General features: G+C 37.3%; 1 protein-coding gene across 2 annotated transcripts in view; it reads right to left on the bottom strand.

Annotated features, from left to right (window-relative positions):
* Positions 1-14,942: 14,942 nt before the first annotated feature.
* LOC144968099 (uncharacterized) overlaps positions 14,943-16,788 on the bottom strand; it is a 24,374-nt gene continuing 22,528 nt past the window's right edge. For both annotated transcript variants that reach the window (XM_078906095.1, XM_078906096.1), the window contains one exon: positions 14,943-15,760. The gene's annotated coding sequence lies outside the window, so the exon portion shown is untranslated. The remainder of the gene's footprint in view (positions 15,761-16,788) is intronic.

The following is a 16,788-nucleotide window of genomic DNA, read 5'->3' as shown; positions in this document are numbered from 1 at the left end:
GAAGGAAAATGAAAAGTTTGAGCTACTAGTAACCATTAATCATAAAACACTGCAATACTGTTGTCGTACTCTGGAAAAAAAACATATAAAAATATTTGGCCAGAAAACTCGTCCATCAAATATAGATCAATTTAATTGACCCTCATCTTGGCAAAAACTCTCAAACCTGGGACTTCGCGAAGTCTTTAATAAAGTCCCAGGTTTGAGGGTTTTTACCAAGATGGGGATCATTTAAATCGATCTATATTTGATGAACGAGTTTTCTGGCCAAAATTGTTAAATATGGGTTTTTCCAGAAGAATAGTTACTTTAAAAAAATGGAAATAGAATTTATCATGACCGTTGGTCGGAAGATAATTTTATTTAGTACATGAATTCATAATCACTAGAGTCACGTTGTTTTATTCTACTTTATCAAATTAAGAAATCAAGGAATAGGCACTGGTGTAAGATAAAGATCTGAACAGGTGGGTGTGTATGAAAGGTGCCTAGACAAAGCCAGAAAGAAAAATACAAGAAAAAATAAACATCCCAAAAAATCAGTCCACCTCTACTGTTTGAACAACACCACAAGCACATTGCCTCATTCGTCTGTTGTGTTTCATTCATCCTGTTTTGTTGATAAAGTGTAAACCTGAAACTTCCATATTATCTGTTTGTTGTATATTAAATTGAAGCTTACATTCAATTTCGCATTGTTATTATTTATTTCTTCTCGCTTTGAGCAGCAAAATTTACATATAACCCATGATTCAAATTAAGAAAGTGAGAGTCCGTGAGTAATAATAAATAAATAAATAAATTAAATAAATTATAAAATTCCCTTTATTCATTCCATTGGGGAAATTTGTCTCTAGGGTCTATTCCAGGGGAAGACTGGAATAACCCAGGCTCAGTGCAACGGCGCAAATTGAGATAGGGCAAGGTGACTTGCTCAAGGTCACACAGAGCAGCGGCGGGTGATCGAACTCGGTACCTTTCGGGTACGAAGCATCGACCGTACCGCTGAGTCATGCTGCCCCTCATGACATAATGTTATATTATGGAGAGATCAAGTTCAAATTCAAGTTGATGGGTTATTTCCAGTGTAATACATTACAATTATTCTCTACCAGAACGCAATGGGGGCTCCGATAGCTCAGTTGGTAGAGCACTCACTTCACATGTAGCGTGGCCGAGATCGACCCCGGGTGCAACACGATTTTTTCTGACACCCTGTCCACCCTGTCAATGCGTTAATTTGTCGGGACGACCTAGGTCCCGGGAAGAGGCTTCAACAGTCATGACGTCACTTCCCTCGTAATGACGCATAGTAACTTAGTAACTGGCCCCTAAACTAACGGAACAATGGCGGACGCCCTTGTGAAATATTTCTCCGACTGGCATAAAAGTGTATCCAGAGGATAGAAACATTATAAATCTGATCATATTTTGACTTTTATACATTCTGATCACATGACATGAAAAGTTCTAGCCAGCCTGAAGAATAAGAAGTACCCATTTTCTTTGTTTAGAACCCCGAAGGCCGCCGTTGCTGGGCGACGTGACATCAGACTATTGAATCCCTTTGGGTAGGACTCTAGTATATAGAAATGTACTTACCACCAGATATCTAACAGACGTAGCTACCCAATCACTGCTGGGTGGAAAAGGGTTCGAGTCCTGTTCTAAGCGGCGCATGTTTGAGTCCTTAGAAAAGGTTCTTTACTCATAATCTCAGTGGTCGCTTTGAGAATATTGATTCTCTAAATAGCTATGGGACAACGTGGCTCAGCGGTATGGTCTTTGCTTCGTACCAGAAAGGTACCGAGTTCGACTACCCATCCGCGCTGTGTGGTCTTGAGCAAGTCACCTAGCATTAGCTCACTTTGCGGCGCTGCACTGCGGCTGACCCCTGGTTTATTCCAGTTTTCCCTTGGAATAGATCCAAAAGAAAAATGTCGCCTTAGGGAAGAATAAAGGGAATTTATCTTATTATTTTATTTTTATTATGTTGACCCATACGGTGGCGGCGTTGTATAATTATTCTATCCTGACAGTCGACAATTGGCTGTCGAAAAAAAAAAGGATAATAGATTTAGCTTGACATATTCTGAGTTTGGTTACAGATAAGACATTATTATTATTATTTTATATGAGTGCGTATTAACATCAATTATACTAGGCGCTATATCTTCCGTTCCTGGAATTACCGTGTCTGTAGCTATTAAAAGACCAGTTCGTTACACCTCTATCTAACAACCCCCCCCCCCCCCCCCCAAGGTCTAAACCAACGAGTTACTGCATGACGGTCCCTGGGAATGATGATAGAATAATGATACAATAAAAACATCCCTGAATAATCGAGGTTTCCGATAGCGCAGTTGATAGAGCACTCGCTTCACACGTAAAGGGGCCAAGATCGATCCCGGGTGCAGTCAAGATTATTTTCTGACCCGCGTGTCTACCCGTAAGTGAATGGAGTAGCTGGGTTTGTTAGATTTGACGAAAAGTACTATACGATTGATTCGCGTCCTATCAGAAGGATAGCAAGCAACTATTGTTGTCCGTTTTACGCCTTAGAAACCGGGATAAACACCGGCTTTAAGGGCTTTATGGCTCTGAAGGACTACTACGACAATAAAAATAAGACAATCAAAAGGGTTAAATTCTTGATAAAGAGCATATATATATAAAATATATATATATATATATATATATATATATATATATATATATATATATAAAACTTATTTTTATATTCTCTAACCAACATTATCGAGCACTCTCGTACCTACAAGACCCACCCACACTCATAAATATATATAGACGTGGACGAAAGCCACAGAAACGTATGTCTTGGTCATGTATAATGTGAGTGACAATTTATATTATATATATATATATATATATATATATATATATTATATATATAATCATATATATAATATATCCATTATATATATATATATATATTATATAATATATATATAATATATATATATATATATATATATATATATATATGTATATATAGCGCAATATCTACTATACGTGTTCAGAGCGCTTTAAAGGGGTCCCTAGTCAACAGCAACATATAAACATGTAGGAAGAGACATGACGCCTGCTGGGCGATAATACACATGATCTTTCGACGGAGGCAACGCTGTTAACGACTAGGTACTCATCTTATACCTTCGTCTTGTGAGAGATTGTGAGTAAAGAACCTTTTCCAAGGATTCAAAGATGCGCCGCTTAGAACGGGACTCGGATATTGGACCTTCTGATCCTAAGGCGAGTGCCATACCACAAGACCACATAGCCACACGCGTCGGATATCTAAAAATAATAATATACTACGGTGTCATTATTAAGGCGACTAAAATATCTTTGAAAAACTTAATTTTGCAAAAAAAAATTTCTTCGGCCTTTTCCCAAAATATTCTAACTAACTGAATACTTATCGAGCGACATGCAGTTATATGCAGGTCTGATTACCCAATTCCTTATGGTCTCATTGTTGTAATGGAATTCTAAAAAAGAATGACGCAAAATATTGTCCATTATAACAATGTTAAAATAGGCCATTAAGTGGGTTCGGACGTCAGACCTGCATATATTATGTCACGTCATTATCGAGCCATGTGGCGCATAAAGCATCTCCCAATGGCCTCCATTTCTGTCTGGTGACTTCATGGACATCGATATTATCCCAGGTTAGATTAGATTCTTTCAAACTCTTTATCGCCACTATATTATTATTATTATTATTGTTATTATTATTATGATTATTATTATTATTTTTATTATTATTATTATTATTATTATTATTATTATTATTATTATTATTATTATTATTATTATTATTATTATTATTATTATTATTATTATTATATATATTATTATTATTATTATTATTATTATTATTATTATTATTATTATTATTATTATTATTATTATTATTATTATTATTAATTATTATTATTATTATTATTATTATTATTATTATTATTATTATATTATTATTATTATTATTATTATATTATTTATTATTATTATTATTATTATTATTATTATTATTATTATATTATTATTATTATTATTATTATTATATATTATTATTATTATATTATTATATATAATAATTATATAATAAAATAATAATAATAATAATAATAATAATAATAATAATAATAATAATAATAATAATAATAATAATAATCATGGATTGTAACACGCCTGACCGGCGAGTCTTGTTTTTGTTGGCTCTTTCATTTACGTGTTTTGAGTGATTTTTATCTGACATTTCGCCTGGATTTTAATACCATCTGATTTGTGATAGTCTTGTGGTTTTATTGATATACATTTTAACGATTTCTAACAGAGGATTTTTCTAAAATTTTAAAATTTAAGTATGGATTTTCCAAAGTCGAACATAGTTTTAAACTGCTATTTGTTTACAGCCATATTGGAAACTTTATTCACTGTGCTATATTTTACAACTTTTAACAACTACCGTGTACATCGATCTATTTATAATACTAATTTTGTGAACAGACTCAGAGGGGGTAGACGAAAACAACGCCCTATAACCACCGTCATTGGTCATCGGCCAACCCCACGCCCGCTCCCCCTACGACCTCGATCCTCGCTTCAATTTATCAACACTCGTCCCCCATCCAATCTAATCACTTCAATGAGTAATCCTCACCGTTCCTTGTCAAATGTCAACACTGTCCGTGACAGTCAGTATGAAATTAACGACCACCATGACAACAACTCGCAGCAACAGCACCGTCTTGAGCAACAACAACAACAACAACAACAACAACAACAACAACAACCTGCACGTAGTGATCATACCAGTTTAAAAATTGGATTACTAAATGTTAGATCGTGTCGTAATAAAACTCAAGACATAATCGACATTATTGAAGATCATAAAATTAATATTTTTGTCATCTTGGAAACATGGCTTAATCATTCATATGATGATCCAATTATGAAAGCAATTACACCCGAAGGCTTTTGTATTAAATCATTTCCACGCATTGGGAGGAAAGGAGGTGGTATTGCAATTATTTACAACTTGTCACTCTTTGACAAGATATCATTTCACCATGATAATTTTAGAAGTTTTGAATACGCTGGATTTGCCATTCATGAAAATAATTTTAAAAAGTCGTTTCACTGTGTCTACCGCCCACCACCAAGCCAACAAAACAAAATATCAACAATTGATTTTTTATCTGAGTTCGGAGAATTTATGTCTATGCAATCCATTAACAAAAAGCATAATATTTTTATGGGTGATTTTAACATTGATTATTTCGGAAACAAAAATGAATCGAAAGTATTTCGGGAGATTATTGACACAAACAACTATATTCAACTTGTAAGCGGTCCTACAAACAACCATGGCCACACAATAGATCATGTCATTACAGACATTGAACATTCTCTCTCTTCACCTGTCTCAAATATTGATAAATTAATCTCTGACCATCATTTAATTGTGTTTTTCGTTTTATTTCCAATGAAGCACGAAGTAAAAAAGATGATAACATCTCGTAATTTGAAGAATATAAACATGAACATTTTTAAACAAGACCTTGACCATAACGTTAAAAATAAACATGATGCGAATGGTCTCCACGAGTCAATTGTTGGTACGGTGGACAAGCATGCTCCCTTAACAACTAGAGCAGTAAAAGTGAGACGTCAAGCACCCTGGTATAATACCGAAATAAAATTGAATGGATTAGCCAGGAGGCGGGCAGAAAGAAAATGGCTCAAGTCCAGAGATGCTGTCGATAAGAAGCGATACATCGCGGCTAGAAATGATGCAAAAGCCGTCAATTTCAGGGCCAAAAAGAAATTCTATGAAGAAAGCCTCAAAAACGTGGGACGTTCGAGACAATTCTTTGCCTTGACCAAGGAACTGCTGGGACAACAGACGCAACCAGCTCTCCCATCTTTAATCGATCGTGCAGATCTACCAACTCGCTTTGGTCAATATTTTAAAGAAAAAACGGATACCATCAGGAAGGAACTCTCGTCTGAATCGATCCCTACAACATTTGACAAGTTTCATGGTGATTCGTTAACACATTTTTCAAAGATTACTGAAGCTGACTTACGTGATTGCATTATGTCGTCTCCAACTAAAAGTTGTGATTTAGACCCCTTAAATACTGCCATTTTAAAAAAATGCATTGATGTAATTTTAACACCATTTACATGTATTGTTAATAATTCGTTGCAGTCAGGTGCTGTACCAGACATTTACAAAGTTGCTCATGTCAAACCCCTTTTGAAAAAACCTGATCTCGATAAAGAGAACTTAAAAAACTATCGCCCTGTCTCTAATCTTCCTTTTCTCTCTAAGATCTTAGAAAAGCTTGTTTTGAAACAATTACTGTCTCATCTTAAAAATAATTGTCCTGAAGAAAAATTTCAGTCTGCTTATAGGCAACATCATTCGACGGAAACCGCACTTGTTAGGGTTGTTAATGATCTCCTCTCTGTTATAGACAATGGTTCATGTTCTTTGCTGAATTTGCTTGACCTATCGTCTGCTTTTGATACTATTGATCACAATCTTCTTCTCAAACGTCTTGAAATTACTTATGGCGTGTCTGGTGCAGCGCTTGATTGGTTTAGGTCATATTTGTTTAATCGTAAACAGATTATTACGGTGGATGAATATAGATCGGAGGAAATCTTTCTTGATTGTGGGGTTCCCCAGGGTTCAGTCCTTGGACCCGTTCTTTTTGTTTTGTACGTTGGCCCTCTGTCTAAAATCATCAGAAGTTTTGGTCTGTCTTACCATCAATACGCTGATGATACGCAATTGTACTGCGTTTCCAATATGAGAAATTTACAAGAAGTATCAGCCAATAGTAAAAATTGTATCCAAAGTGTTAAGAAATGGATGAATGAGAACAGACTGAAACTGAATGATGATAAGACGGAGGTGCTGTATGTGGGGAACAGGAAGTGGAAAAGTGAAACAGATTTGAAGTTGGGGGATGCCTCTATTCAAATTGTTGACAAAGTGAAAAACCTTGGCACATTCTTAGACTCTGGACTGTCGATGGAGCATCAGGTTAATAATTTGGTTAGATCTCTCTTTTTCCAACTAAAAAAGATTGCTTCCATTAGACGGTTCATATCTGAGGATGTGACCAAGCACCTGGTTGTGTCCCTCGTACTATCGAAATTGGATTATTGTAATGCTCTGTTGTTTGGCGTTTCGCAATACAATCTGAAACGTCTTCAGATTGTCCAAAACAGCGCTGCCAGACTAGTATTTATGAAGCGTAGGTGCGACTCTGCCGGACCTCTACTTCATGACCTGCATTGGCTGCCTGTTGAGAAAAGAATTAAATTCAAAGCTTGTGTTTTAGTGTATCGTTGTCTTGAAGGTACTGCCCCTTCCTACCTTTCAGAACTAATTGAAAGATATTCAAAACCCCGCCCCTTACGTTCGGCCAGTGATTCCACAAAACTAGTTGTCCCTCGAATTCGGAAAAATGCTGGAATGAGATCCTTTTCTCATTTCGGACCCTCTATTTGGAACGCCTTACCGCAGAGCATTCGTGAAAAAGAATCTTTGTCTATTTTTAAACGTTCGCTTAAAACATATTTGTTTCGATTTTAGTAGATGGTATGAGAAGCAAGATAGGTTTGGTTTGTGTTTGTGTTGTTTTGTGTGTGTGTTGTGTGTGTGTGTGTGTGTGTGTGTGCTTGTGTGTGTGAATGAGTATGTTTCAGCCAAAGTAATTTGTAATTTAAGCGCTTAGAGTCTGGTGTCTCGGAGTTATAGCGCTATATAAGTTTTCAGCATTATTATTATTATTATTATTATTATTATTATTATTATTATTATTATTATTATTATTATTATTATTATTATTATTATATTATTATTATTATTATTAGCTGTCTGTTCAATGAACGATGGCAGCAGATCCTAATGGTGCTAACGCTACTATGTTATGACGATCAACCCAATCAGCAAATTCCTTACCACACTCGTGCACCTTCGCAAACCCAACCGGAAACTACGTCACAACGCACCGCTCTGCGGTTTCGGGCTCGTTAAAAGTCCCCACTGATGAAGCGATTTCGCCGTGAGGCAGGTTCTCGACCGAAGCCGATTCGCTACCACCCAGTGTTTCCTCTTACTGGCGGAGAAGCCTGGCAACTTCTCACCTAGTTTCGAGGAGTGTATGTCCCCGTCCCCTCGAATGAATTCGTCCAAACCGACTTCTATCTCATGCATCTCTGTTCGTGTCCGATTGCGAACGTCATACCACAAGACTACATAGCCGCCCGGTTCATTTATTCTAAAAAAAACAGTTATTCTAAGGGGAAGTGGTTATTCAGTATCAGATACTGAATAGTGCTTTGCCACTATTCAGTATCCATAAGGAACTCTTTTTCATAGAGAGAGTGAAAAGTGCGACAATCTCGGTTGAATGGAAATAAACTGTTGACCTACTTCCAGATTGAACACATGCACTAACTGACAGCCCAAATCAAAGCTGTAAAAATATTGTGATCGTAATTTTTTTTTAATTTCTGCTTTTATGCAATTAACATAGTTCAAAATATCAAAATAAGAGTGGCATTCAAATCCATTTTTAAATGTCTAAATAGACATGATTAAATGTCACTAAGAGTTCAGTGACACAATGGCTTGGTGGATATAAGCTGTTTGACTCTGAGTTTAAGGTTCGAGAGTTCAAATCCCGGTAGGGGTAACTTGTTTTTTTCCCCATTATTTTTTTAATTCCTTCTGTCTATTGATATTTTTTAAACTTTTGTTTTTATAATTCTATTTGCTTGTAATATACTTTAATGTTGATATTATACTATTGTACTTTATTATATTATTATTATTATTATTATTATTATTATTATTATTATTATTATTATTATTATTATTATTATTTTCTACTTACTTACTATTATTATTTTTGTTGTTGTAATCGTCATCATCACTATTATGATTATGATGATTATTTTTTTTTTAATCAAGTAGTTGGAGTGATTTAATCAGTTATCGATTTATTACGAATATCTTTAAGGTGTTATCATCTCGTTGTTGTTTTTCATTGATGTGCTCTTCTATTGTTCATTACTTTTTAAAATCTTGCTTTTTTCTATTTGTCTCATTTGTTGTTGTTGTTCTTGTTGTTGTTTGTTGGTTTGTTTGTTTGTTTTGTCATCTAAGGAAACCCGATTCATTATAAATATGTGGGCAGACTTTCTGCATTTTTTAATTGAGCGATGTACTTCCGTGAATTAATTGCCGTACTATGTTAAAATTTACGTGATAATAATAATAATAATAATAATAATAATGATAATAATAATAATACTAATACTAATAATAATAATAATAATAATAATAATAATAATAATAATAATAATAATAATAATAATAATAATAATAATAATAATAATAATTAAATAGATACTGAATATTAGACTACAATTGACATCTATTTACTGAATACACGTGGTATTGTAAGGGGTGTTTCTTTTTTTACGAAACCTGCCAAAACACGCCGATACCCGACAAAGTTATGGGAAGTAGGCAGCAGTGGGGAGTGAACCTGGGACTCAGGGAAGTGTACACCGTTGGGGAGTGAACCTGGGGCTGGGTTTCGTAAAAAAAAAAGCAATTACTTTTTACGAAACCCGACAATATCCGACAAAGTTATGGAAAGAAAGTAGGCAACAGTGGGGGAGTGGACAGGAGATTCAGGGAAGTGTACACTATTGGGGAGTAAACCTAAGTCTATGGTTTTTTGGCGGGTTTTGGCGGATTTCGTAAAAAAGTAATTGCTTCATTCTCGTCTGGTACCCATCTCCCATAGTCCGGCTTCATTTCCCACTGGTATTCATCTCCCCTAGTCCCAGGTTCATTTCCACTGATATCCTCTTCTCACAGTCCCAGGTTCACTCCCAACCGGTTTGCACTTCCCTGAGTCCCGGTTCATTGCCCAATGGTGCCCACCTCCCATAACTTTTGAAAATTTCGGTAGGTTTCGAAATAAAAGTACATTCTGAGCTCACTGTCCACTGGAATCAGCCTCTCGCAGTCCCAGGTTCAATCCTCATCAGTGTCCAAATCCCAGATTCACTCCCCACTGCTGCCTGCTTCCCATAACTTTGTCGGGTTTTGGCGGGGTTTCGTAAATAAGTAATTCCCCTCCCCCTTGGTATTGCTTTTTTACAAAATCCAGAGTCCCAGGTTCACTCCCCACAAGTGTACACTTCCCTGAATCTCAGGATCACCCCCCACTGTTGCCTGCTTCAATAAGTTTATCGGATATTGCCATATTTTGTCGGGTTTCGTAAAAAAAGTAATTGCTCTTATATGAAACTCGCTGAAACCCGCCGAAAACCAGAGTCTCAGGTTCACTCCCTACTGGTGTACACTTCCTTGAATCTCAAGTTAACTCCCTACTGTTGCCTACTTCCCATAACTGTCGAATATTGCCGGGCTTCGCAAAAAAGTAATTCCTTTTATATGAAACTCGCTGAAACCCGCCAAAAACCATAGTCTCAGGTTCACTCCCCACTGGTGTACACTTCCCTGAGTTTCAGGTTCACTCCCCACTGGTGTACACTTCCCTGAGTCTCAGGTTCACTCCCCACTGTTGCCTACTTCCCACAACTTTGTCGGATATTGCCGGGTTTCGTAAAAAAGTAATTGCTTTTATGTGAAACTCGCTGAAACCCGCCGAAAACCATAGTCTCAGGTTCACTCCCCACTGGTGTACACTTCCATGAATCTCAGGTTCACTCCCCACTGTTGTCTACTTCCCATAACTTTCTCAGATATTGCCAGGTTTCGTCGGGTTTCGTAAAAGAGTAATTGCTTTTATATGAAACTCGCTGAAACCCGCTGAAAACCAGAGTCTCAGGTTCACTCCCCACTGGTGTACACTTCCCTGAGTCTCAGGTTCACCCCCCACTGTTTGCCTACTTTCAATAACTGTCGGATATTGCCGGGTTTCGTAAATAAGTAATTGCTTTTATGTGAAACTCGCTGAAACCCTCCGAAAACGAGATTCTCGGGTTCACTCCCCACTGGAGTACACTTCCATGAATCTCAGGTTCACTCCCCACTGTTGCCTACTTCCCATAACTCTCTCGGATATTGCCAGGTTTCGTCGGGTTTCGTAAAAAAGTAATTGCTTTTATATGAAACTCGCTGAAACCCGCTGAAAACCAGAGTCTCAGGTTCACTCCCCACTGGTGTACACTTCTCTTAGTCTCAGGTTCACTCCCCATTATTTGCCTACTTTCCATAACTTTGCCCTATTTTGTTGGGATTTGGCGCATTTTGTAAACAAAAAGTAATTGCTTTTTTTTTTTTTTTTACAAAACCCGCCGAAACCCAGTCCCAGGTTCACTCCTCACTGGTGTTTACTTCCACGAATCTCAGGTTCACTCCCCACTGTTGCCTACTACCCATAACTTTCTCGGATATTGCCAGGATTAATCGGGTTTCGTAAAAAAGTAATTGCTTTTATATGAAACTAGCTGAAGCCCGCCGAAAACCATAGTCTCAGGTTCACTCCCCACTGGTGTATACTTCACTGAGTCTCAGGTTCACTCCCCACGCTTTGCCGCATATTGCCGGGTATCGTAAAAAAGTAATCCCCCCCCCACATTTTTATTGCTTTTTTACAAAACCCAGAGTCCCAGGTTCACTCCCCACTGGTGTACACTTCCCTGAATCTCAGGTTCACATCCTCCCCCCCCCCTACACACACACACACACACACACACACACACACACACACACGCTGCTGCCTACCTCCCATAACTTTGTCGGATATTGCCGGGTGTCGTCGCGTTTGGTAAAAAGTAATTGCTTTTTATTACGAAACCCGCCGAAACCCAGTCCCAGGTTCACTCCCCACTGGTGTACCCTTTTCTGAGTCCCAGATTCACTCCCACAGCTGTCCTCTTCCCATAACTTTGTCAGGTTTCGGAAAAAAAAAACACCGTACAAAAACCACTATTCAGTGTCAGATACTGAATAGTGCAAAACCACTATTCAGTATCAGATACTGAATAGTGCTAGCCATTCTAAGGTGTCATTATAAAGACGACTAAAATATCTTTAAGAAATTTAAGCTTCCATTTCTGTCTGTTAGCTTCATGGACACCGATATTATTCAAGGTTAGGCTAGACTCTTATAAATTCTTTATCGCCACCATTTTATAAGCTGTTCGTTCAAGGAACGGTTCTCGCTTCACGCTACAGAGTTTATATAGAAGGGCAGGGCGGCTCACGGTACGGTCTTTGCTTCGTACCCGAAAGGTACCGAGTTCATCACCCTCCTCTGAGCTGTGTTGCCTTAAGTTAGTCATCTCCCCCTAGCTCAATTTGCAGCGCTGTACTGCGGGTCGCGCCTGGGCAATTCCATTTTCCCCTTGGAATAGACCATAGAGACATATTTCCCCTATGGGATGAATAAAGGGAATTTTATTATATATTTATTTTATTTTATAATTTATTATTTATTATTCAAGTGTTGAATACATTTGTACTGAATTTCTATTGTCTCATTAGACAATACATTTCTCGACATCGTAGGTAAACTCCAGGGAGATTTTTATTTGGGCGAGGAGGGATGATTTCTGCATATAAAATCTTATATATTTCATCACTTATTGTGGACTTCTTTCCAAATGTTATGTCGGGAAAATGGTTCAGATTAATTTAAACGGAATTTGATTGTATTCAAAATAATGAAAGGAACTTTTAACATGTGTCGTCGATTTAATGCAAATAATCCCACCTCATTGTCATACTCGCCAACCGGAAGGTTGACACACAACTGGAGCTTTGTGAGCTTTTTATATAGCGCAATATCCACTAAACGTGCTCAATGCGCTTTACAAAGGGTTCCTGATCAACAACAACACGTAACATGTACAACGAGACATGACGCGTGTTAGGCGATATACATTTTTTTTCTCCGACAGAGACAACGCTGTTAACGATCAGGCACTCATTTTTCACATGGGTACAGCGATAGAATGTGAGTAAAGAGTCTTTTCCAAGGACTCAACTCTGAGCCGAACGAGTCTCGAACTCAGATCCGAAAGCGGGTGTTATACCACAAGACTATATAGTCGCACATCCGACGTGCTAAAAATGATGGCGTCAGATTTTGATGGAATTGGACGAAACAAATTTGTTTTTTTTAAAAATCAAATCCTCACACTGTCTAATCAATTTCATAATACACGCAAACCATCTTCATGGTAAATTTTGCTGACGATTGGTTCAGTGGATTCGGAGCCTTAGTGTTACAAAAAAAAATCCAAAGTGTCAATAAGATAATTATGCTGCAAAAAGAGTCGCTACTGTGACCCAGAGATAAAGGCGAAAACTATCTATAACGTCCTTCTATTATAACTGTCGCCAGAGTTTTACTTGTTTGTTTTTAAGGGTTTTACGGCGCTTGCAACAGTTTTAGGTAATATCAGCGCCAGTAAAAAGGAAGAAAATTGGATAGTGAAAATATTCTAAATGTACAATAAAAAGGACTTGAGGAAAGAGTAAGACAAAGGGGAATGGTTCAAATAGGGAACAGATGTAGATTCCAAGAGCACATGAATGTACTTACTAAGAAGAATACACTCAAATGCTTACATTATACATTCAAAATAACAATCATAATAATACATAACAGAGAGATGATTTACAATGAAAAAATATCATCTCCCAAAACAATAACTATGCATTTGACTGTTTCCCTCCCAGCCAAGCACTACGGCCAGGACAACACCAAGAAATTTCATTCCAAGACAAAGACAGAAAGCAAATTGGAAAACAGATATAGGAGGATAGAAGACACAGTAAGTGCCACCCTGCCCACCTTGGGAGGCCAGGAACCCCACCCAGTATCAACAGAGTAGAGGAAGTTTATTTTTAACAACATTGTGTACATAAAATAGCTGGCACAAAGTAGCATAATTATGATATTGAGATTTGCATGTGTTCCACAAATTCCACATTATTTCTAAGTCCTTACATTTTGTCAACGTACAATAGCAATTGCTTGCTAGAATTTGTACAGGACACTAATTTGTCATAAAGTACATTCTCCTAGATCTATTAGACCCAGTTGCCTATCAATGCTGGGTCCTGCAGCTCCCAAACTAGCCTGTTCAGGCCCGGTAGGCGCTGCCACTCAACCACAGACAGGCTTTACAGGCGTAAAGACTCCATTCGAGATGGATAGGACACCCATTAAGAAAACCACAGGATAATATCACAAGGACAACCCTGGAATGGAAATGGAATGCATCGGGAAAGAGGACAAAAGTAAGCCCAAAGAATAGAGACCTTCTTGTAGATCTGAAGATGTCCGAGAAGCGCTGACAGGAGATGGAAAGACTGGCCAATGACAGAAAAGCATGGAAAAGTTTCATCAGTGGTCCATACCCCCACTGTGGGATGAGGTAGAGGTGGTCAGTATGGAGAGGTGGTCGCTATGGCAGCTCCCTAATTTGTTACCTTTGCCCCCTTCACACCTAACGTTCTACCGGCAGCTATACCGGTAACGGTAAACCGTTTAGTCCATCAATATAAAAATATATCACTCCGATCTTAAAACTAAATAAAAAGTCATTTTGTTAATAAGCATCAAATCGAGGCGTGTTGGCGTGGACTTTGTTAATTTGGACCTGCTGAGTTCAAATATGTATTTAGTTTTAAGGTCGGAGTGATATTTTATTTTGATATTGATGGGCTAAACAGTTTACCTTTACCGGTATACCGACCGGATAGGTGTGTAGGGGGCATTTAAAATTCCCAAACACTGCTGAGTAGACTCGGGGCTTCAACGTAAAAAAATATCGGCAGTAACAAAAGAGTACAGTAGAATCAATGGAAAAAAGCAAGGCATGGCTAAGTTATATTTAAGCGCAGTTATAGTAATTGTTAAAGTGTTATTTTATTTAAGGCATTGGAACTATTTATTATTATTGTATATCATATTATAGAGAAATCACTGTCAATATTGGTCCATATAAGAAGCAGAAGTCTTGACGTCACAGTTTCCTCAATTCCGGTTCTAAACTCCTTGGAAGTATGCAACCAGTCCTCAAGAGTACTAAAATGAATAGGTTACATATTGAATCATACTATTTTTGTAGCAGGATGCATAGGTAGATATTTATATGACTACGGGTCACAAAAGAACGAGGATGGATGATTTTTATTGACGACCAGCATATATTTCCAGCTATGTGGTCTTGTGGTATGACACTCGCTTTCGGATCGGAAGTTCCTGGGTTCCAGCCTCACTCGGCGCATAGTTTAGTCCATGTAAAAGACTCTTTACTCACATTCTCTCACCATACTCAGGTGTAAATTGAGTACCTGGCCGTTAACAGCGTTGTCTCTGTCCGGAATAAATTGTAATATCGCCTAACAAGCGTCAAGTCCTGTCCTACATGTTAAATGTTGCTGTTGGTCAGGGACCTCTTGTAAAGCGCTTTGAGCACGTTTAGTGGATATAAAAGGTCATTTTAAAATTTAGGCTACATGAAAATAACCCGCCATCGATCACACTCTCAAAGCATAGGATCCGTGACGCAATGTACGCACCCAATCCTCTGGAGGACAGGTTTTACACTTCCAAGGAGATTGGAACCAGTAAATTGACATCACAAGATCGTTCCCTATTATTTTGAAGGTGTAAGCTTGCATACGTCAAAGCGGAACCTGCGGTCCCTGTAGAGAAAAGAGAGATTTATGAAAATAATAGTATCAAATAAGTGGCAAATTTCATCAACGTTGAAACATACTTTGAATGATCATTCTATTTTAACGTGAGCTTTTGTATAGCCCAATATTCACTTTGCAAAAGGTCCCTGATCAAAAGCAACTCGTAACATATTGAACGAGACATGGCGCCTATCAGGAGATATTACAACTTTTTCGACAGAGACAACGCTGTTAATGGCCAGGTACTCATTTTACACGTAAGTACGTTTAGATTATATGAGTAATTTATCTTTTCCAAGGACTCAGCAATGGGCTGAGCGAGGCTCAAACCCAGAGCCTTACAATCCAAAAGCAAGTGTCATACCACAAGACCACATAGCCACACTGATTTAGAGATACTATTAATCCTAATTCGCATAGAGCAACAACGTGACTTAGTTTTTCAAAACGGTGTGATGTCTCGATCGACGTGCACTTATTTGCAGGTCGGGTAAAGCAAATCAAATTTTTGTGTTAAAATAAAACCATAAATGAGTTCAGTTATTAGACCTGCAAATATCTGCACGTTGATTGGGATGAATCCTCCAACTCCAAAATGTCAGTTCAAAAAAAAAGAAGAAAAAAAAAAAGGATGAGAAAAACAAAATATTTATTTTTCTTGCATAAAATTGTATTTACAGTCCGCCATAACGAAGTGAAATTGATCTCAAGTTCTATAAGTGTGTCTATAAATTCGCCTTTCATACACTTGTTTAGATCTAAAAAAATATAATAACCTTTACGAAGATATAGTAATGATATTATTATTAACTTGTTCACACCCAACTACACAAAGATAAATTTTTTATCACTCAAACACAATAGCAGTAAGTTCTTGTGATAAATTATCTATTCAGCAAAAATGCTCTACAACTCATTGTTCATTTTCTTTAAATTTTATGTTGTACAGGAAAAATTTGAATAAGAAAAATGTTGCTTGTATCGTAACGAATGTGACGATTTTCCTATAGTTGATAAGGAGAGGGATTAAATCT

This window comes from Berghia stephanieae, chromosome 3, assembly GCF_034508935.2.
Source record: "Berghia stephanieae isolate SIO BIC M18660-M18661 chromosome 3, UCSD_Bste_1.3, whole genome shotgun sequence".
Lineage (NCBI taxonomy): Eukaryota > Metazoa > Mollusca > Gastropoda > Nudibranchia > Aeolidiidae > Berghia > Berghia stephanieae.
The sequence above is the reverse complement of the archived record's forward strand: the minus strand, read 5'-3'. Positions and strand labels throughout refer to the sequence as shown.